General features: G+C 39.7%; 1 protein-coding gene across 5 annotated transcripts in view; it reads left to right on the forward strand.

Annotated features, from left to right (window-relative positions):
• LOC127380456 (cadherin-12) overlaps window positions 1–24,708 on the forward strand; it is a 545,741-nt gene that overhangs the window by 386,428 nt on the left and 134,605 nt on the right. The window lies entirely within an intron of this gene.

The raw sequence follows: 24,708 nt of genomic DNA on the forward strand, positions 1-24,708 counted from the left end.
CCAGTAGAAGTCAAGATAGAGGAGGAGTTTGCCCAGGTAGATGAGGATTGGGTTAGGGATCAGATGCGTAATCTGGACATCCATAAATCGATGGGTCCGGATGGAATGCATCCAAGGGTGCTGAGGGAGCTGGCGGAGGTCATTGCTAGGCCACTCTCCATCATCTTTGGTAAGTCATGGGTAACAGGAGAGGTGCCTGAGGACTGGAGGATAGCAAATGTCACTCCAGTCTACAAGAAGGGCAAGAAGGAGGACCCAGGTAACTATAGACCGGTCAGCCTCACCTCCATCCCTGGAAAGGTGATGGAACAACTTGTCCTTGGCACTATCTCTAGGCATATCAAGGAGATGGGGGTCATCAAGAGCAGTCAACATGGTTTTACCAAGGGTAAGTCATGTTTGACTAACCTCATAGCCTTCTATGAGGAAATTACTAGGTGGGTAGATGATGGTAGAGTGGTGGATGTGGTCTATCTTGATTTCATTAAAGCATTTGACACCGTCTCCCACAGCATCCTTGTAGATAAGTTGATCAAGTATGGGTTTGATGATCAGGCAGTGAGGTGGCTCAAGAACTGGTTGAAAGGAAGAAGTCAGAGAGTTGTAGTCAATGGGGCAAAATCTAGTTGGAGGCCTGTGACTAGTAGAGTCCCTCAGGGGTCGGTACTGGGACCGGTGTTGTTAAACATCTTCATCAACGACCTGAATGAGGGTACAGAATGTACCCTCAGCAAGTTTGCTGATGACACCAAGCTGGGAGGAGTGGCTGACACACCAGAAGGCTGTGCTGCCATTCAGAGAGACTTAGACAGGCTGGAGACTTGGGCGGGGAAAAACCTGATGAAGGTTCAGGTTGCCACCTGAACAAGGGCAAGTGTAGAGTTTTGCATTTGGGGAAGAAAAACACCATGTACCAGTACAGGTTGGGGGCTGACCTGCTGGAGAGCAGTGTAGGAGAAAGGGACCTGGGAATCCTGGTAGACAGGAGGATGACCATGAGCCAGCAGTGTGCCCTTGTGGCTAAGAAGGCCAATGGCATCCTGGGGTGTATTAGAAAGGGTGTGGTTAGTAGGTCAAGAGAGGTTCTCCTCCCCCTCTATTCTGCATTGGTGAGGCCGCATCTGGAGTATTGTGTCCAGTTCTGGGCCCCTCAGTTCAGGAAGGACAGGGAACTGCTGGAAAGAGTCCAGTGCAGAGCCACAAGGATGATTAAGGGAGTGGAACATCTCCCTTATGAGGAAAGGCTGAGGGAGCTGGGTCTCTTTAGTTTGGAGAAAAGGAGACTGAGGGGTGACCTTATCAATGTTTACAAATACGTAAAGGGTGAGTGTCAAGAAGATGGAGTTAAGCTTTTTTCAGTGATTGCCAGTGATAGGACAAGGAGTAATGGATACAAATTGGAGCATAGGAGGTTTAAGGTGAATATCAGAAAATTTTTTTTTACTGTGAGAGTGACAGAGCACTGGAACAGGCTGCCCAGAGAGGTTGTGGAGTCTCCTTCTCTGGAGACATTCAAAACCCGCCTGGACGCCTTCCTGTGTGATGTACTCTAGGTGACCCTGCTCTGGCAGGGGGGGTTGGACTAGATGATCTTTCGAGGTCCCTTCCAACCCCTATGATTCTATGATTCTATGATTCTATGATGTTATCATGTGATCCATTAAAACTGAAGGGATGGTGGAAGGCTTGCAGTGAAATAAGGCTTGCTCATGTACTTACTTGGTTGTGTTTTATGTGTTTTCCTGGTGCTATAAAGCTCCAGAAGGCCATGCAAAACAGCACGTGTGGATTAAGATAAAAAAGTTCATTCATATTTTTTTTTTATTAAAAGCTCAGTTCTCAATCAGTGGTGATAGAAATCATCTATGATCCTCAAGCATGGCCGTGTCCCAGCACAGTTTATAATGACTAACAAGGTAGCAGTTTTAATTGCCCTAATGCAGGAGTGGCTCAAGGGGGTGTGACCCCACCAGAACATTAAAAATCTTGCTGTAATCCTTGTTTGTTTTTATGGCTCAATAGTGACATGCAGGGGCAGACATTTTTCTTCTGTTATCTGGTGTACAACAACTAAATATTCTCAGCTTGCAAGATACTATCTTACTAAGGAATAATGTATGTTCTGCAACATTTTGTTCTTTAAACCTCCATTCTATTATGCACATACAAATTACTACAGATTTTTTTTTGTTGCTGTTATGATTCTTACCAGGTGAAAAATATAATAGTCACAACTGCCCTTTGGCAGTACAGGGTGCACGTAACAATATGGTATTTTTCATCTGCCTCAGGCCTGAGAAAGCCTCATCATCTTCAGTGGTTTCACCATACATCAAGGCAGGAACAGCGCTGATTTGGAGGAAGCAGAGCTCTGTATCTGTGACTAGACCAGTACTTTTCTAAAACCTAATCATCCTAAGCATCAGCATAGAACTCATGTATGCATTTCATAGTGGATAGTTTATAATATAATGAAATGAATGTTGATGACTTTCCATCAGGTTTAAATCAACAGCTCTTTCTGAATGTGCACTCTGATTTTACAGTTATTTCCCTCTTGGGGGAGTGTCTGCAGGACAGGGCAGCCTGCGAAGGAAGTTTTGCACTGCTTGTGCAGAATCTTTTCTCAGCCAAATTTACAGTGCTGTGGCTATCATTTTGGTGTTACTCACAAACGTTAACTTGAAAGAAAAAATAAAAGGGCAAGTATTATATGCAGTGAATTTGAAAGCTACTACTCTTTGAAGAAAAAAAAAACTGGTCTCTGTTCATATCTATATTCTGATTAATCTATTTTAAAATAAAATTATATTTCTACTAGGTTTCTGGTAAGAGAGTCACAATAATATTTCATTTAAAGCTGTCATAAGGGTTTTTCCTAACTTACCAGATTCTGTGCTGGTAGGTATCTATGCTGAAGGACCAGTCACTAGAGACTAAATCACCTCTCTTCCTGGAAGGGCCATCTCCTCCATTTCTTCTACTTACCAGCCCTTGTACATGTATCTGGAGAATAACAGTGGGTTTCTTGTCCCGGGTTCTCATGCCCTCTTTATATTAATCATGCAAGAGAGACCACAGATGGCATCAAAGCAGGTCCCATCTCTCTTGTTGCTGTCTCTTAGCAGGACATCTCCTCTTAATGGCTGTAATACAAGCTCCACTTTCTCTAGGGAGGTACTAGGGTTTACTTTCCCATCTGTCCAGCATCCTATTCATTCTGTCAGTCATTTTTTAAATGGCTGACGTGTGGAACTGATGGGTATCAGAGATCTTGTCTCCATAGTGTTGTGCTTTGAAAGCCAATTCACACACAATTGGTCTTTCATAGTCCTCAAAACATCCCATGAAGGAGAATATATGGGCATGTGTTGCTGGTACAGCCTACACAAACCTCTGGAACATGGGTGTGTCACACAGGACTTCATTAGGATTTCTAATCCCATGGTTATCACCGATAATAGCTAAGATTAAGGTAATAGCTAGATTGCATAGCTAATGCTCTCAAATACCTGATGGCTCTCTCAAGAGTGGATGTTCTGCTTCAGTGCCGGTTGATGTCACCCTTATTGGGGTATCTCTCTTACAGGTGAAAGAAGTCAGCTGTATAAGGTGGTAGTTCCTGGCTTTCTACCAATTGCTCTATCAATACTGGCATCACTGGCCAGGGATCCCAGCTGCCTGGTTTCTCTTTAATCCATGCCATAGATGTCAGCCTCACTATCAAAACATCAGAGCAACCAACAAGGAAGTAGCTCACCTTCATTGCAGTTAAAGTCCTTTCTTATGAGACGCAAGTCCTTTAGAAAGAAAGGCTGGACAAGATCCTCATCCTCATCTGCTTGAGAGGGGCCTGCTCCTCCATCTGCTTGAGAAGAATCTTCTCCTTCATCCTCTTCCTGCTCTTGTGGAAACTTTTGAGATTTCAGATGGGGATAAGGGCTGGGACCTTTTGCCTTGGCTTCACTCTTGGTCACAGGTTTAACTTTTGCTCATTTGGATTGAGTGACAGTGGCCTTGGTCTTTGCAGCAGCAACAGTGGTGGCAGCAGCCTGTGGGGGAGTGGCAGTGGCATCTCCCTCTACGCATCCACAGTACATTGTAAGCATTCAGCAGAAACATCCCTAGTGAAACAATGCTATTTAGATAAGAGCTGGGAGATTCAGCCCGAGGGAAAATTGAGAGCTAAAACGGAACCTGCTACTGCCATTACCAACATAGATCTTTCTGTTCACATGAGAATTTGTATTATACACATACAGTGCCACCATACAGATCAGTATCAGAACCTCTGTGGTCACTAGATAGGTTATTACATGGTTGATTATGGCTATAGTCCTGTCAATAAACCATAGAACAGTAACAAGAGCAGCTACACAGAGCAGTATTATCCCAGCTGCATACCACATGTACAACTGCATGTTGGGAAAAAAGTCCAGCAAAAACATTGCAGAAATTATCTGTCCAGTTTTCAGCCTGTCAACATATACAGCAGAAGTGTTGCCCGTAGCTGTCTCTGGGAATACTCCCATCAGAGGTGGAATTCTAAACATTCAGCCAATTAATCAGAATTTATAGCCTGGGCTTAAGGTACATCCCCACGTTGGGCACCAATAAATTATTGTCATGGTTTGACTCAGGATTGGCAATTAAACCAGGAACAATAATGCCCTCAATCCCCTCCCCCTCTCACCCAGGTAGTAAAACAAGAGAGAGAATAAGGAGAGAGGCTTTCCAGACTGAAAACTTGACAGCTTTAATTAAATACTAATTATAAAATAAAATATGTACAGATATATACAAGTATGTGCAGGAATGTACAAAACCCCTATCACCTCCCTCCACCCCCAGCAACTTGCACAGCACTCTCCTTACCTGTGAGCAGTTCCAAATAGTCCCACACTGCTGCTGGAGACAGCAGAAGAGTAGACAGGAGCTAAGGGGAAAATTATGAGTGTCAGGAATGCGTGGGTCTAGGGATCAAATGAGATGGATAGATGGAGTCATCACTGGATTCTGGCCATGAATGGAAGAAGGGATGAAGAACTTGACTTCCATGATCCCTGAATTTATACTAAGTGCCTTGTAAATACATGGATGGAATAATGTGTTTTGCCAGTTTTCCCAACTGTCTAGTCCACTCCTCCCTATGGAAGTGTTGTAGATATGACCCTTCTACTCTTTTAGTGTTTGAAAAAGCAGATTCAACAAGAAGAACAAAGCATCCTTGGTCTCTCAGCAGTTACTATAAACATTTGGTCATTATCAGTCCGCTGGCTGGTAAACTCGCTGCTGCTTTCTGCGAATGTGCCACTTAAAAGAGAGTTCACTGAATTAAAAAACAAAAACAACCAGTAAAAAGAAAGTTTGCTTTATCCTGGCTCAAACTGGGATATATGCCCACAGCTGAAGTAACAATACTAGAGAGAAACTTGCATATTATTTCCATTAGTCATTTGCGTGGTGCCTTCTTCAAGGAGATGAGACTTGTTTTAGAGACCACTGATAGTAATGTGTTAATTGATTCCCATGATGCATGACATCACAAGTACTAATTTCTGGACGATTTTAATTTAAAAGATCTTTCAAATAGTATTTATAATAATGAGTTTGTTTAGTACAATTTTAACCCACCGTAATTTATATACCCAACTCTGTGTGCAGAGTGAAACTCTTGCTGGGCCTTGGTGATCCTTGGATGATAATTTAAGGCATGACCAAGCATGATCACATGAGCCAGACTTACTAAGCTGTCTGACTGATTTTATACCGTGCACGTTTTCAAGTAAAAGCATTGTCACAATTTATTACAGATAAGAAAATTGATGAGGAGAAATGAAGCAGTAAAAAAACTGTAAGAGGAATCACAATGCCGGGCAGAACTCTGTACTTCTCATCTTGCTGTGTTGAACTGCGACCGTTTTCTCTCTCACATCTGGTTGGTGAAAAAGATGATAACTTTAAAAGCTTTCCATCCTATATATTGCATAAAGTATGGGAAAGACAAAACCATTTTGACAGCTGCATGGGAAAGCCTGAGAAAGAAGTAGAACCATAGAAATGCAAAACTCCCATAAGGAAGTCAGACTTTCATTTAATGTTTACTTTTGGAAGTTTCATCTTCCAAGATGAGCAACCTAGAACATTTCTCATTGATTGAGTGACTTCACTTACTGATTTATTTAGGTAGTTCATAGTGGGAAAGTTAGAAGTAAAGAAGTGATAGTAGCAACACCTCTTGCCTGTGGTCCTTGGAGTAATGAAAATTAGGTATTCAGAGATGAAACAAAGATGAGAACTATGTTTTCATTAATTGCATGAAAGAGGAGAAAAAGTGAGTTCAGGACTAGGAGACATCAAAATGTCCCTTGTCCTGTTACTCCATGCCCTTGTAAAAACTTCCTCTCCAGCTTTCCTGTAGGTGACCTTCAGGTACTGGAAGGCCACTGTGAGGTCTCCCTGGAGCCTTCTCTTCTCCAGGCTGAACAACCCCAACCCTCTCAGCCTGTCTTCACAGGAGAGGTGCTCCAGCCCTCTGATTATTTTTGCTTTATTTATTTATTTTTGTGGCCTTCTGGTCTTTTTTGTGGCCCTCCTCTGAACTCGCTCCAACAGCTTTATGTCCTTCTTATGTTGGGTGCTCCATAACTGGACACAGTCTTCCAGGTGGGGTCTCACCAGCGCTCAGCAGAGGGGCAGAATCACCTCCCTTGACCTTATGGCCATGCTTCTTTTGATGCAGCCAAGGACACAACTGGCTTTCTGGGCTGCAAGCATACATTGCTTGCTCATGTTGAGCTTCTCATCAACCGACACCTCCAAGTCCATCTCCTCAGTGGTGATTTCAGCCCTGACAGCATTGACACAGGCTGAAAGTAAATCTAATACAGTTTTAATTACTAATTATTAGCTTATATTCTGTTTTCTTCTGGAGAAGGCTTTGTTTCATATATCGGTATAAGAAAAACTTCCACACTATTAACTGTTGCTACATTAGAAAATATAAAAAGGGAATTAAAAAAAACAAGTTAAAATAACATAGATGAAATTAGATTTAAAGAACTACTCAAGAAGCAAGATGGCAAGGCAGAGCAATTTTATGAAAATTCAGAAATTATAGCAAAAAAGGTGTAGATAGACAGTAATGGAGGGAGTCAAGATCCTTCTTTTAGAGCTGGCAGGACTCCTGCAACTTCAGCAGGAAAGCAGGATTGCAAAGGATGCCCCATACATAATATCACAGTGTAAATTAAGTTCTCTCACTGCACTAACAGCTAATTAAACAATGATATTTTTCCTCTAGGTTCACATACCTGAACATTGTATTCTATAATTATTGGTTCCGGTGATTGTAGCCAAAATGTTATGACTGAGCTATGGCAGTGTTAGCTTAAATAGTGAAAAAATGCTTGAGAAATATGGTGGTGTTTTTTTTTTTTTCTGAACAGTTGAGTGCAGTAGTTGTCCTTGTATTTACATCAAGAGAAAAAAGTGCCTGTGTAGAACAAAGCTGAGCTTGGAACAAAACTCCTGTCTTCTAGCAGCAACTTTAATTACAGAAGTTATTTCTTGAGTACATTGTATTTACTTTAACAGTCTATTCCTGAACATGTAAGCTAGAGTTACTATTGATACTGTTGAACTAGTGTAATTATGACCTTTCTATTGCTTGCTAAAAAAAAATATCACTAATGGATTATTCACTTTTAGTGTCATGAAAATACTTAATTGGTCACTGAAAAAAGGTTTCTATGTTTCATCTTGGATACTCTTTTGATACTTCATTATCAGTAGGGATTTAGGCTGGAGCCTGTGTTAGTGAACATTATCATAAATGATGTGCAAAAAGGTATGAGTATCCAGGTGACAGCGTTTGCTGTTCATGTGAAATACTTGCGTTAGCAAAGACAAAGGATGAATAGGAAGAATGGGAAAGGGCCTTATGAAACAGGATTAAAGTATAAGACAAAATTTTATATGAAGTGGTACATACTGAGGGGAGGAAGAGATAATTATAACTTCATTAATAAAGCATTGTGCTCTGAGGCAACCATAATCTCTCTCAAATGAGATCTTGTTTTATAATAGTTGTATGCATATTTGCTCAATGTGTGGTGAGGGCCAAAAAAGCAAATGGGATGTTAAAAATTGCTAGCAGCAGCAGAAGGAAATTATTTTCATCAATACAGCTTTGTATCTAAATTTCTGGTGAGCCTATATGTCCAACACTGTGTAAATTATTTATCTCTGGTCTCAAAGAGGACATGTGTCCCAAAGAACGGGTAAAAGTACAAAGAAAGATACAAAGGAAATCAATACCTTTGGACTGACTCCTTGATAGGAACAACTGAGTAAGATGAGATTCCTTGGCCTGGAAAAGAGATAAAGAAGATATGAAAAGTCTCCTTAATGTCTCAAACAGTATGATGAAGTGAAAGGGGAGGAATCCCTCCTTCACCAAGGCAAGATGGGGGATATTAAATCAATCCAAGAGGTGGCACATTCAGAGCAACGAAAAGGAAGTGATTAGTGTCAGAACAAGGGGCAACAGGTGCAAGTTGGAACATAGGAAGTTCCATTCAAATATGAGGAAAAACTTCTTTACAGTGAGGGTGATGGAGCACTGGCATAGGCTGCCCAGGGAGGTTGTGGAGCCTGCATCTCCAGAGATACGAAAAACCTGCCTGGATACCGTTCTATGTAAAGTGCTCTAGTGGGTTATCCTACTTCAGTGGGAGAGTTGGATTAGATGATCTCTATAGGTCTCTTCCAACTCTAGCAATTGTGTGATTGATTCTATGATTCACAAAATGTATAGAGCTAAAATAGGTAATTCCCTGCCACAGGGTGCTGCAGGTATAAGAATTTTTCATGTGTATGAAAAGGAAAGTGAAGAAATTAATGAAAAATCAATCCACTGAAGGCTAGTAACTACAGAGTTGTCATTAATGTCTCTAAAAATTACTGGAGGCTTGAAAATTACGTGGTGAAGTGTGCTTTCTCCTATACTTTTCTCCACATACCCACTTTTGGCCTTTGCTAGACGCAGAGTTATGGGTTGGAAGCCACATTCAGACAGCGCAGCACACCATTCTTCTGTGGGGATCACTGGCAGTAAGAGAAGTTCTCCATCTAGGAAAGAATGTAAATGAGAGACCTTAAATGAGAAGTGTTTGTTTTGGTCTTGTTCCTGGAAGTGATTAATTTAACTTGGTTGAAAGTCATTTTAACAGTTTGATGGGCAAGAATATGATCAAAGAATACTTCCATTCTAAATAGATTAATCTATTTACTTAAATATTATTTCTCCCAGTGAAAATATAAACATTACTCTTTCTAAGTAAAATGCAAATATCTGCAGTACTTTGTGTTTCAATGTACTAGTTCTTTAGTGAATGTGGCTATATTAGTAATAATACTGGTTTAGCGACTTTAAGACAGTAGTGCTGAGGAGCATCCTGCTGAGATCACAGAATCAGGACAAGGGGTAATGGCTGTAAAGGGTAAGAGGCTAGATTTAGGTTGGCTATTAGGAAGAATTCATCTTCTGTGAGGGTGGAGAGACACTGGAATAGGTTAGCTTGGGCAAGTTGTGGCTGCCACCTCCCATGAAGTTTTCAAGGCCAAGTTGGATGGGGCTTGGAGCAACCTGGTCTAGTTGGAGGTGTCCCTGCCCATGGCAAGGGTGTTGGAACTAGATGGTCTTTAAAGTCCCCTTCAATGTGATGCTGAGAAAAACATCCAGTTAGCAAGAATTTTGTGACACTTGCACATACTCACACCTTGCAAGCTCTCTCAGTACCTACCATTTCACACTGTAGCTGGCAAAGGATCTTCCTCTAAAAGATCCTTAAAAAGAACTGAGTCTGCTCAGGCCCCCTACAAGCCCCTCAGAGGACCCCTTATCTCTACAGTTGGCCTAAGTGCTGAATGTCTACATTATGCATGGCTGTGGTCATACTTAGTATCCTTTTAGCTGAAAGACTGGGCTGCAGCCTGCACACCCAGTTTTCCATGCTGCCTGTGTGATTGTCTCTCTGCCTTCAGATGAGAGGGAATCTGCTCAGTCTGTGCTCAGGCCAGCTTGAGCATGGGAGGGGACTCCATCACATGCAATGAAGCCTCCCAAGCAAGCTCATCTGCATGTATCACAAATTTGACAACCCCTGAACTGCAGGTGTACCTGCACTCCAGCTCCAACTCAAATGTGGCTGCAAAAGACAGATACAAAGCACTAATATTTCTGTATGTCTTCTTGCAGTGATGTTTTTATCTTTTTATACAAATCTTACTCCATTCTGAGCAACTGCAATAGGTTGTTCAAATCGTACTTTGCAATCTGCTTCACAAAACTGAAGAAAACTGGTAAAAGTGGGTAAGAACTGAAATCATGTCATATTAGTCTGACTGCCTGATAAACTGAAAAGCAAAAACTAAGTACTTCTGCTGTACTTCTATGGAAGAAGCCCTTGTTGAATTTACAAATTCAAAAACCTTCAGAGTTCCTTATACATTTGCATGCAATCTTGGTATAAAAAATGAATACCACATAAATTGGAGGAGAGTAGATGTCTTGTGTGCAGGTTGAGGAAGAATTTAGGCCTGTCAGGAAGGAGTGTGTACACCAGCCTTTTGATTTTTCTTTACTTCTCTGGGTTTTTAAAAGTAGTTTTCTGGTCCTTAAAGTGCTTTAAAGAAGCTTAAGATGAAGTAGGTGAAAGAGAATTTTCAGTTCTTGTATTTTAGTGGATAATGGGAATAAATTAATTTTAGTTAGTAAAACCCTTTATTCCTGTGACTATGGCAGTGAGTAAATCATAGTCCCTGGTGATGACACTGTGCCATTCAGCAGACGTTGTTCTATTCAATTTTTTTTCTGATTGTTGCTTTTCAGCAGTGGTGTCTGAGTAAGCTGTTGATCACAGCTGATTATGAGTATTTTTTTCTGTATCTTGGTGCTGATGTAGGATTACTCTGTTGAAGAGAGTACAGTTTTTCAGTATTCTATAACAGATGTGTCAAAACACAGATTTGGTAGTTAACAAGAGTTATTGTGTCAAAAAACATCAGCCTATGTTATTGATGTATTATGTCTTCTACGCAATAAGTATTATAATTTTAAAAGTGGTGCAGAGCAGTCTAATTGCTCTAAAAATGTTTTTTTCTTTGAGAAGTGAAGCATAAGCTGTTGCAGAACAAGCCAAGGGAAGAAATGTCATTGAAGTTATCAATGCATTGTCTTTCTTCTAGAATCTGAGAACACTTTTTCAGCACTATCATGTAAGCCAGTTAATAGCTACTCTTTGTAAAATCCAGCTGTATCTGCCCAACAGCAGATAACTACTTCTAGTTTAAACCTAACTGAGGTCAGTAGTAGAGCCTGAGAAAAAAACAACACAGTGAGTGTTTGGGGAATCAGTAGGTTCCTGCGTAAGCCTAATGGATTCTGGCAGACAGGATTTGTGCAGTTTAAGAACTGTAGTAAAGATGCTCAAAATTTGAAATGCTGTCCATTTTTACTGGTAATTTCTTTTCAGTAAAGGTATGTGTTACTGTGGCATTTTAAAGAAGTACATTATTTACTTATTTTGAATAATTTCTGTCCTGATAGACCAATGTGGTATTATCAAAATGTTGAAGGGCTATAGCACACTTGTTATCTGTATTAGAAACAATAATTCTGGCTTTTTTTTTAGTATAGCAAAACACAGAACAAAAAAAAGTTGTTCTTTCATGTGGGATGCAAACAAGATTGGTTTATTTATCATTTTGACATGTTCATTGCAATATTTAATTTGCCATGTCTAAAAGCTTTTGTAGGGCCTGGTTCTGAGTTGCACTTACTACATAATTTGTTATTTGGCAAGCTGAGTGTGAAATTCTGCCAGGTGAGTCTTGTAGAAACTATAACATAATTTTATTACCAAGGGTAGTTAAATTACATATATTTTCAATTAAAAATAAATTAATGTGTTAGCTGTTATTTTGTTTTGGAGGAACTTTTTGTTGTTGTTCTGAGTTTTGTTTTTGTTGGGTTTTTTAAAGAAATTTTAATTGATTCTACACAAAATTAGTTATTTCCTTTTTCCACTTACTGCCATATCTATAAGGTACTGTGATTCAGAGAGGTGCTTTTATGGGCCTCATCACTAAGGCGTCTGAACATTGCAATGATTATCCTTGTAGTGACTCTGTGAGACAAGTAAGTAGTAGCTCTCTTCCATAAACAGGGAGTTGAAACACAGGAAACACTGAATAGTTTGTCAGGATAACTAACACAGTTGTATTGAAACTCTACAGACTAGAAAGTCCATTCTTCTGCTTTTTTGTATTATTTTTGCATGTTTTTTTTTAATACAAAGAATAGTCTACAGTTTGATACCATCTGAAATGATAAGTAGGAAGTTCTGTCTGCACTTGTTAAGATAGTAGGGTAGCAAGCAGGGTATTAGGATAAAAAAACAAGAAGGTAACTTTTGAATAGTCAATACCTATTAAGCAAAGGCTAATTGTTTGAGTGTTAGCAACTTACTAGTAGGTCTTATGCTAGATTTAGTGCAATGATTAAAATAATACCTATAGGCAATGTTATAATACAACTGCAGTCTTTTATGTTTAAAAGGATCCTAATGTCTTAAAGCTTCAAAGCTTAAAAGTAAAAACTGTCTTTAATATTTAAAATTAGCCAGTTAAAATATTAATAAGAATTCATATATCAGGATTTGATACTTCTTAACACTTTATTTGGTTACAGACAGGTGTCCCTTTCTCTCAACTTCTTGAGTAACTGCTCAAGCATGTTTCCCCTCTGAAGGTGAGAAGGTCCAGCACACCTCCTAGGGAAAGTATACAGGGGTCTCTCCGATTAAAGATGGGACTAGGCTTTTATAGAATAAAGTGACTGGCTGTCATTTAACTAGTTAGTCATGCCTCCAAAATCCTCTATTGGAAAACAAAGGAAAAACCAATAAAGCCTTTTCTCTCATTAAGCCAATTCTTTCATTTATGTATCAGTTCTGGTTTGGTTTCTGTTTGGCCTAGCTGGAGCGAAGCTGGGTTCCATGTTCTCCCACACAGGAGAGCAGCTGGTGCCACAGATACCATCTTGGCCTTCTATTGATACTTTCAAAATTGTCACCAGTTCAGAGTTTACTATGTCCTTTGCTTTCTGTGGAAACTCTCCAACTCCATGCTAAGTGCAGTGAAGAGACAGAGAGTGTGAGACTGGGAGGCAAAGATCAACTGAATCACAAAGGGAAACGGAGGTAAGCCCAGTGAGGCAGAGCGTCCTGCTACCCTGTATTCATGGGTTCTCAAACTAGATTATAAAATTACTAAAATAACAGAGAAAACAGGTAATCAAAACTATTGTGCTGTTAAATTCTTAATAATCTATCTGCATTATGCTTTATGCTTTTTCACTTGTGTTCCTTGGAATAGATTATTGATTTGTTTCTTTGGGGAGGCCAGCCCTAGAGACTGATTCTGAAGTAATATCTTCCTCAGACTATTAAATAATTCTGATAGGCTGCTCATTTTCTTTAATTATCTCCAAGCATCAGTAGTTAAAACTTGTAAAAATAATGGTATGAGTAATTAGCTTATTTGCAATACTTTTCCTTTAGGCTATACAAGATAATAAGAAGTGTACTACATTTGATGACATTTTATGCATTATACAGACAATTTTGCATTACTGGGAAAAATATAAAATCTTATTTGGGGAAAAAAAGCCTGAAATCCCTCTGCCAAATATCCACAGGTCAGGAACCAAAGATTCTTTGATGCTGTTTGTGCAGGTTCTATTACAATATTTGTAATGTCAGACAGTTGGTATACTGTGAGTTAGATGAATGTGCAGAAGTTATTTGCTTCAGTAGTTTATCTCCAGTGTTACTTTCCAGTAATGTAGTTCAAGCTGCAGGAAAAAAAGTAAGTTACAAAGGTAAATGTAGGTAAAATTATGTAATGAGTTTGCAAAGCTATTGACCTTGTATCATGATAATGTTTTTAAATAGCTAAAAATAATTTATAGTCTTAGTATTTATGGGTGTTACAAACTAAAGGACAAGATGAAGAAGGGCCTCAACCAATGCATACCAAGAAAGATAATGGTGACAGTTGTCTAAAAGCTGCCAACACCCAATACAATATTGACAGACTTTATTAACAAAAATCCTTTTCAGAAATTTGATCTTCAGGGATTTTAAAGTCAATTTTCATTTTTCCTGTTAAATTCCAGTTCACTACACATTATGCCACCACTAATTTTATAACCAGCTGATGAAGTAAAGCTGCATAGCTTTTATAGCTTGACTTAAAGAGAAATTGCCTTTCTTTACAATAAAAATTTAAAATAAATCCCACTTCCATTTTGAGCTGTGTTCCAAAAATAAATTAGACCTTTCCTAAAAAATTAACTTTTATTCAAAATAAAAAGTGGGTATTATCCTTTGTAAATACTGAAGTCCTGACCATGTTTCATAATCATGGCATTTGTGTGTTGCCTGATAGCTAGTATTTTCATTCCAATAGCTAGTGTTTTCATTCCAATCTAAACTACACTTTTGAGGCAAATCTCTTGATCATTCAGTCTTGCTGTACTATTGTTCATACCAGGAGAGGTCTTGGAGGGTAAAAATTAGATCACTTCTGGCTAAAAATAAGCCAGGAGGATGCACTACATGAATTGGCACTTAGTCCTTTGAACCAGATGAGATCTTGTCTGCAGCAAAAAAACCCTGAGGTATTGATTGTGGAAAGCACTCCTCAGCATCAGCTGCTTCATTCTACAGATCCACTCTTAATGGTTCATGTTACTTGGTAATATAGGTACAGCTCATGTCTAATAAAAAATAGATTTGGAGAAGCTACCCAAGGCTAGCTGAGCGCAGGCATGTTTAGTCAGCCCACTTTCCCTAGCTTTTAGTTAAATTTTCCAGTGTTTTAAGAAGAGCTACTGAGCAGAAGTGATTTATAAAGTCAAGTAACTGAAGGTGAGGAAGAAATTATGCAGAATAGTAGTATAAAATAGGAGAGTATTACCTCAGTTTTTGGAGTACCTCTTTGTGATATTTATATTTATACAATTTATATGAATAAATATGTCCTATTTTCATGCTTGTAATGTACACCTTTCATAGGCTACATTCCTTGAAAAAGTCTAGGTACTAGAAAAAAAAAAAAATCTTTACATGATAGAATCATGGAATCCTAGAATGGCTTCAGTTGGAAGGGACCTTAAAGATCATGTAGTTCCAACACCCGTGCCATGGGCAGGGACACCTCCAACTAGACCAGGTGGCTCTAAGCCCCATCCAGTCTGGCCTTGAAAACTTCCAGGGAGGTGGCAGCCACAGTTTCTCTGGCCAACCCGTGCCAGTGTCTTGCCACTCTCACAGAAAATAATTTCTTCCTAATAGCTAATCTAAATCTATTGTCTTTCAGTTTGAAACCATTCTCCCTTGTCCTATCACTATATGCTCTTGTAAAAAGTCTCTGTCCAGCTTTCCTGTAGGTGCCCTTCAGGTACTAGAAGGCTGCTATAAGGACTTGCTGGAGCCTTTTCCAGGTTGAACAACCCCAACTCTCTTACAGCCTATCTTCAAAGGAGAGGTGCTCCAGTTTTCTGATAAAATTATTTCTTCCTAATCTCTAACCTAAATCTTTCAGTTAGAAACCATTACCCCTCATCCTATCACTACATGCCCTCTCCAGCTTTCCTGTATGCCTCCTTCAGGTACTAGAAGGCTCGATCCCTTCTCTTCTCCAGGCTGAACAACCCAGCTCTCTCAGCCTGTCTTCACAGGAGTGGTGCTCCAGCCCTCTGATTATTTTTGTGGCCCTCCTTGGATCTTTCTCCAACAGCTCCATGTCCTTCTTGTGTTGGAGGCTCCAGGACTGGACACAGTCCTCCAGGTAGGGTCTCACCAGAGCAGAATAGAGGGACAGAATCACCTCCCATCCACCAACACCCCCAAATCCTTCTCTTCAGGGCTATTCTCAATCCATATTCTCCACCCAACCTGTATTTGTTCTGGAGATTGCTCTGACCCATGTGCAGGACCTTGCAGTAGACCTTGCTGAGCTTCATGCAATTGGCATAGGCCCACCTCTCAAGCCTGTCCAGGCCCATCTGAATAGCATCTGTTCTCTCCAGTGTCTTGGCCACACCACACAGCCCAGTGTTGTTGGCAAATTTGCTGAGGGTGCGCTCAGTCCTGCTGTCCACATCACCAACAAAGATGTTAAATAGCCTGAGTTCCAATATTGACCCATGACGAACCCTGCTCAACACTGATCTCCACTTGGATGTCGAGCCATTGACCACAACTCTTTGAATGTGACTGTCCAGCCATTTCCTTATCCACCAAGTGGTCCATCCATCAAGTCCATGTCTCTCCAATTTCAAGACAAGGATGTCATGCAGCACAGTGTCAAGTTCTTTGCACAAGTCGAAGGAGATTATATACGTTTCTCTTCCTTTATACATCAACTCTGTAACCCCATCACAGAAAGCCAACAGATTTGTAAGGTAAGATTTGCCCTTAGTGAAGCTATGTTGGCTGTCACCAATCACCTTATTTTCCATGTGCTTTAGCATAGTTTCCAGGAGGATCTGCTCCATGATCTTGCCGGCACAAAGGTGAGACTGACTGATTTGTAGTTCCCTGAGTCTTCTTTTTTTCCCTTTTTAAAAACTGGGTTATGTTTCCACTTTTCCAATCAGTGGGAACTTCACCAGACTACAACAACCTCTCAAATACAATGAATAGTGGCTTACCAACTTCCTCCATCAGGTCTCTCAGCACTCATGGAGATATCTCATCGGATCTCATGGACTTGTGCACCTGCAGATTGCTTAAATGGTGACTTGGGTGGTGTGGCATGAGCATTTGCCGTGAAAACTGAGGCAAAAAAGTCATAGTGTACCTCAACCTCCTCCATATCCTGTGTGACTAAGTCTCCCGTTTCCTTCTGGAGAGGTCCCACATTTTCCCTGGTCTTCCTTTCATCACCAACATACCTATAGAAGCTTTTCTTTTTCTTCATTTAATTCTGTCTGTGCTTTAGCCTTCTTAACCTCACACCTGGCTGCTCAGACAATTTTATTTTGTATTCCTTCCAGGCTACCTGTCCTTTATTCCACTTTCTGTAGGCTTCCTTTTTGTGTTTCAGTTTCTTAATCCATGCAAGCTTCCTGGCATTTTTGTCTGCCTTCCTCTTTGTTGAGATGCATTGCTCCTGGGCTTGGAGGAGGTGATCCTTGATATTGAATATTGACCAGCTTTCCTGGGCTCCTCTTTCCTCTAGGGCTTTATCCCATGGTATTCTGCTGGTGAGATCTCTGAAGAGGCCAAAGTCTGTTCTTCTGAATTCCAGGGTAGTGAACTTGCTGTGTGCTCTTCTCGCTGAATTAAGGATCTTGAACTCCACCATCTCATGGTCAGGGCAACCAAGGCTGCCCTTGGGCTTCACATTCCCCACCAGCCTGTACCTGTTGGTGAGAACAAGGTCCAGCATAGCACCTCTCCTCTTTGGCTCTTCTGTCACTTGGAGAATGACACTCATCAGTGCATTCCAAGAACCTACTGGATTGCTTATGCCCTGCTATGTTGTTCCTCCAGCAGGTATTGGAGTGATTGAAGTCCCATGTGAGGATCAGGGCTTGTGAATGTGAAGCTACTCCTGTCTGTCCATAAAAGGCCTCATCCACTCAGTCTTCCTGGTTGGGTGGTCTGTAGCAGAGCCCCACTGTAATGTCCCCTGATCCAGCCCCAGGTGGAGCTTCATGCACTTCAGCTGATCATTGACTTAGAAGGCTGCACCCCCTCCTCATCATCCCTGCCTATGCTTCCAAAACAGCCTATACCCTTCCATTCCAACACTCAAGTGATAGGAGCCATCCCACCACATCTCTGTGATGCAAGTAAGATCATAGCACTGCAGGTATGCGCACATCTCTGACTCCTCTTGTTTATCCCTCCTGCTGCGTGTGTTTGCATAGAGGCATTTAAGCTGAGCCCCTCATGAAGCTGACTTACTGGCTGGGATGGCTGGAATTCCTTTGAGGTATTTCTCTGGTGCTTCTCTGTTGGCTCCTGTTACCTCAGAAGCCCCTGGCTCATCTCTGTAAGACTGCAAGTGTGCTGCAGTGTATGTATCCCATCTTCAAGGAACAGGCTGAGAGCTCTCGCTAGCACCTCTAACCTTGGCATGTCATCCCACAGCTTGTCACAGGAAAGCCTGCTATTATTCTAACACCGCCCCCCCCACTTCCTTCTCAAGTCTAGTTTAAAGCTCTGTCAATAAGCCCTGCAAGCTCTGGGGCAAAGAACCTCTTCCCCCTCTGAGAAAGCTGAATCCCATCTGATGCCAGCAAGCCTGGTGCTGTGTAGGCCAACCCATTATAAAAAAAACCCAGAACTGTGGCAGTGACACCAGCCATGGAGCCATGTATTAATAGACTGACTGCATCTGTCTCTTCCAGTGTCACTGCTCACAACTGGAAGGAAAGAAAAAGGTATCCTCTGTCCAGTTTCCCTCACCAACTGTCCCAAGGTCCTGAAGTCTGTTTTGATCGTTCTTGGACTGTGCGTTGAAGCTTCATCGCTGCCCATATGGAAGATGAGTAACAGTTAATAGTAAAGGGCCATATGAGGATAGGAAGTTTCTTAGTGAGGTCCTTAACCCAGGTCCCAGGAAATACATCAACTTTCCCTAAAAGGAGGGTCTGTCCAGCATATTCAACCCTCTGTTCCCTTCAGAAGGGAGCTGTCTAGAACTATAACCTGTCTTCATAGTGGATGCTGTTGTGATACAAAGGGTCTGCCTTTATGACCCTGGTGGCATCTCCATTATAGGTGGACCATCATCCCTATCATCCATTCACTGGCCTTCCACATCTAGAGCCTCATACCTGTTGTACAGAGGCATGTGGGAAGAAGAGGTGTGCAAGGAGGGAGTTTGTGGCCCAACTGCGGACATGCCTCCATTCACTCCTTGTTTTTAAGCTACTGCTGTCTGCCTGTTGGGGGCAAGATACAGGGTCCCCTTGATCTCTGTTTATTTCTGGTAACTGGTGACTGTTCTGCTTCAGAGAGAGTAGAGCATGGCTCCAACAGTATCTTTCTTAGCCTCCCTGGTGCTCCTTAACCTTCCTACTCGCTCTCATAGCTTTGCCACCAGGCTGAGTAGATCATCCACCTATTCACACCTCAGACAACTGTCTCCCGTACTGCCATCCATTACCAATGGAAGGTTGTGGCACTCCCTGCAGTCTGAGACCTGGACAGCTGCATGTTTTTGTGGCAGGTCTGTCTGGGCCACCGCATCCATTCTGGCAAGTGCAGAGGATGTGCTTCCAAGGTACAGAGGTACCTAAGCAAAAATTTCCATTGCTTGCTCATATGTATATCCTATTGTGCTCTTGAACTACTTTTTAAATAAATAACAAATAACCCTCAAGCTATATTCATGGAGTCTAGTGTATATATATGTGTGTGTCTGTGTTTGTATGTATGTATACATTTATATATTCACAAAAATGTCAATGACCTGCATGTGAGGTCTAGAGCTGGACTACAAGTACAAAATAAAGCCTCAGTAAAAGTTGCATTTGTCCATGCACATCCTTTTGTGGTTAATTCTCTGTCTTATTTGTGTTAGAATATGTTCAGCTATTATTTTTTGCGATATGGAGAAAAAGAAACAACATACAAGGAACACTGAGAGACTTCCATTTTAATAAATTTTAACTTGATCCTAATTAGTCGGTAAGACAAAGTATGAAACAGGCAATGCAATGTTATAAGGATAATGATAAATAAATGAAAAATTATTTGTTGATCAATTGGCTTAGGAAATAGGGTCTATTTAAACAGATTTTTTCCACAGCACTAATGAATGATAACATGAGGTCTAGTTAATTTTTTTTAAAAGGAAGTAAAATTAGGATAGTCTGACGCAAAAATGAATCTTTCAAGAGAAAAATTTTGGTGTAAAAAAAATGTAAAAGTAGTTACAAAAAACAGAAATAATTTTTTAAATGTTGGTATATGCTGTTAATAGTATATTTATTCCTGTGAAGGCTAGTACTTTCTCCTCAATACATGCTCACAAAAATATTCACTCTATTTTTTTCTAAGCTACAAAAATTAATATTTCAAAACTTTTTTATATGAAAAAGAGGAGAAGGGTTGCATACATTATTCACAGTCTGTGACAGTGAAATCTTGTATGTAGAACGCAGTCTAAAATGCCATCATTGTGGGTTTTTTTCCTGTGAGATTCTCATAAAATACATATTTTTTAAATGCTTGGCTATGTAAAATTAATTTGCCCTTTATTTTGGAAACATTTGCTAGCTGGTTTGCAACATCCCTTAGTAATGCATATGATTTACATGTTTGATTTTTTTTTTTTAATTCTTCTTCTTTTCTGTGTTTTCTTTTTTCTCTTCCATGTACCAGGAAAAAGAACTACTTTAAAACAAGCATATGGAAGACATGTGGTGTATATTTGTGTGTGTAAAAACAGCAGCTGTGGAAACTTCATTTGATTATTTACTTTTGTGCTGATAAATGATCCAAATGTTCTTCTCATAGGCCCTCTGGTTCCACTGTCTTGACCTTTAGTATTTTCATCCCTGAACCTTTATCGAGCTGACTCAGTTTCACATGGAAGGAGGACAAGTTTGCTTTAGTTGGTGTTCTCTGTCGAAATCATTATCTTTGCTCTTCAGAATCAGCTGGAGTTACTAGGATTGATCATTTCTTAGGTGTTCCCAGCTGAAATTGTATGAAGTTAGATTATTCTGCTCCACTTCTCTGATTCTTGTTTGGGATTCTGTGTCTTGAATGAAAAGCAAACTTAATGCTCATCTACTGCTGCTATTGTGCTGGAAGGCAGCTAAAAAAATAGAGTACTGGCATTAAAGTCACTATATTTTCAACCAATTCTATTTACAAATTGTACCACTGAGATTTTTTGTGCCCTATTTCTTTGTCTGTTTCCCTTTCTCTAAGTAGTGTTGATAATGCCCTCTATATATTCGTATACAGTTATCATCTGTAGCTCTTACATGAACGTAGGTGTGCAGAACCTGATCATTAACTTTCCTGTGTCATAGTCCATAATACCTTCAGGATTTTGACAGTGTTATTACTACTCAAATCCTATATACACCCTGCAGTGCTGATATGTGCTGCTAATTTGCTGTTGCCATAAGTAGTGTATTACTTTGCCTGTCCTTGCCTTTCCTTGCTGAGAAGTACTGCCTGCTGTGAAAGGGATGGAAGTCTAGGAGTAGTGGACAAAATACAGAATGAGCTGGTATCTGCTGCCCTGTTGTAGCATTACACAGAAACTCCTGAGGAAGAGAGGTGGGTGTAACAGCAGGATCAACCTACAAAACATAGCTGCTAATACTGGGAAAACAAAGGTTTCTTTTAATTTCTGGGAATTCACCTGGAAGCACCTTACAACCTTCCCTGAGTGGTTCCAGTGCATCTGTGTTGCTGTGCTGAGGAGGGATGTGTGTTAGAACACTGCACTGCAGCCATAGGGATAAACACCCTCCAGCTGAGATATGTAACTACTCTTCTGTAACCACTTAGCTGGGGTTGTAGAGTACAGCCTGACTGAAGCACCTGTTCATAAGACCATTTAAATCATTACATTCACAGATCATGAGCATGCTGGAGAGTTTCTGTCTTCTGAAAATGTTTCCTGTTGCTCTTTCTTAAAGATGAAAATGGTACCTTTCAAGGGCAAACTTTCTTCAGTAGAGAAGGCATGTATCAGAATTTCTTTGATGGAGAGGTTAATCAACATTTCTGAGGTTCTGTCATGTGTATGAAAAAACCACATTTTTTTAATTTATGGAGTGAAGAGATATCTTCATTCTCACATTGTTTTCTCTTCTAAAATGGAGGTTCCATTTCTCATTCATCTCACACTTAAGAATGTTTTTGGGTAGGTTTATCTTTACAAGGGTAAATATTAGTGGTTTTACTAGAAAACAAAAATCCCAAGAGCCCTGTATTCCATGGTCAGTTCCATGGTGATGATGATAATAAAGGAGTCACAAAATTGTCATCAGGGTTCCACAGCACTAACACAGTTGACTACAAAATAGATGCTTAGGGAAGTCAGAAATGCTACAGTGCTACTAGCTGCAGCTGTTATCTCAAATTAGGAAGAAAGTAAATTACTGTTGCTCCAGGTAACAGCTGTTTCAGTAATGAAAACTCCATTACTTAGAAGTACTGTTTAAAACAAACTAATTTAAAAAATATTTTTATCTTATGGGAGATTGGTGTTGTAATGCCTTGTTAATCATGCTGACTAAGCCCAGTCTAACTAGGTCATTAAGTTAATGAACAAATTATCAAAAAAATCTTCATATATTTATGAATGTAAAAACCTTTCACAAGGGTGTCTCCCTCATTTTATCAATTTTAAAAGAAAATGTATTATTCAGCTGAATTCTTAGAGAAGAACATCAACCTGATAAGTCTGTAAGTGTGCTGGGACTTAGTTTATTCATGATTTCATAGCATGAAATTTCATTGTGACAGGTGTTTGGCATCCCACAACACCACTTCATACTTCCTGTAAAAGTATCATTAAAATGAAAAATACGCACTTTTAAAGCACACATATATTAAATCAAAAGCTCTTTTTTACTTCAATATTTTCTTTTGCCTTGGCTAGATGATTTTTCAAAGCATGTTTTTCAGCACTCAAAACAAAGCCAGATGGATGGCAGCAAAGGATTAATGTATTCTGAAGGCTTAAAAAGGCCCACTACAAGTGAATGCTGTATTGTTTCCATACCCCTAAGCTAGCCTCTCAAAAGACTTAATTTTAGAGTAAAGGATGTAGCTCTAAATTGGATCTCATAGCAGCGCAACAAGAATGGCTCTTTCCCTGTGCAAATGTGGAAGGTGAGGGTAGAGCGGGAAGCTCTGTCCATAAAGCCTTTTTCTTTTTGTGTTCTTATTGATTGAGCTTCCCATTGTTCCTTTAATAGAAAGAGCTCTATGAAGCACGTGGCTGGGACAAACAGACCTGTGCGCTACTGTGGTTATGGGTTTTGGCAGTTACATGCTATCCCTCATATGTAAATAAAGTGCAACACTGCAGAGTACAGCCTTGCATGTCTCCCCACAGGTGGTTTGCACACTGTTTTCAGAGGCTGCATCTGGTAGTCATTGTCCAGGAAGCAGATACTGCCTCCTGAATGAAATAGGAAAATATAGCTTGCTTCAATGCTAGAAAGCAATACTCTTTGATTACTGTAAGCAATACGTACAAGAGAATACTCTGGTAAGGCAGTATTCACTGCACTGAATCTATACAATCCAATTCTGTAGAATATAAATCACCATCAGATATCCTTGAAAGGAGTGAGATTTTCTAATAAATAACTTTGCACTGAAATGAAATATTTTTATAATAATTTTTTAAGTAGAATTAGAATCACTGACTTTCCACAGATTCTGTAATTTCTGTCTCTATAGTGTTTTCCTGTTAAAAAACCAACCAACCAACCAAAAAAACCCCAAACAAACCAAAACAAACAAACAAAAAACCACAACAGAAATAACTACTGCTTTCTGGCTTACTCATTTTTGTCAAATTCATTAGTCAATAAGTGTAATTGCAAAAGCACTCTGTTTATATATTACCTTCCTGAATTAATTAGATTCTAGCAGTAATTGACTTATTGTCCTATGTAGATTAGACTGCATTACGCTTCATTGTTAAATGCAGTTTAATTTACAGTGCAAATATTGCTAGAGTAAGAGTTTCATTAAAAAACAGATGGTAATTTGTTTAGGATTGACTGATCTAATTTGAAAAAGGTACCAGTGTTCCATCATCTCATTTAGATATATGTAGTTTCTATATATATGTATCTTTCAGGTACAGGTAAAATTCATCTGTCAATAGAATGAATGTTGTCTTGAAGTGCCCAATTCACAGTTTGTCAGGACAAAGTAGAAATTTGTTCTTTATTATAAATTCTTTTAACATTGTATTCTCAGAGAGGCACAAATGTTTCATCGTCCTCAGTTCTTTACTTGGAGCAAGTGTCAAGATGATGAACTTGAGAACTGTGTTGCAAATCCATGAAAGACAGACAGCAGAAGAAATAGATGGTGTACGATGCTTAAAAGGTCTCCAGCCAATTAATTTATTATTATTTAATAGCTAAGTCTGTTGTTATTTTCTAAAAGGGCATGTGCAAATAATCTATCACACAAAAGTAGTATTTTTTAGAAAAACTGTCAAAAAATTCTTCCCTTTGTGAATATGACTTCCTTGATCATTATTTAGCAGCTACTGCAAATCCAGGTGAATTTAGCTATCAATAACTGTAACATTTGTCAGTGAAAGAAGCCCTACTTCTGTGAAGATTAGTAAATGGATAAACCCCCAGTCACATAGCAAGTAACAAGTAATATCCTGCACCAATGGAAGGATTTCATAGTAATTTCAGTCTAATGGAAGGCTTATTGTGAAAATTTCAAAAAGCACAATTTGATCAAGTTTATCCCATCTCTGGAATCTTGAGGTAATAAAATATTATTATTTGAGGTTCTGGAAAATTAGAAAGAGAGAGAGAGAAATTATGAATTATTTCCACACAGGGAAAGTTGTTTCTGTTTTGAGTTCTTCCTTTTTTAAAACTTAAAAGTG

This window comes from Apus apus, chromosome 2 (genome assembly GCF_020740795.1).
Source record: "Apus apus isolate bApuApu2 chromosome 2, bApuApu2.pri.cur, whole genome shotgun sequence".
NCBI classification, from domain to species: domain Eukaryota; kingdom Metazoa; phylum Chordata; class Aves; order Apodiformes; family Apodidae; genus Apus; species Apus apus.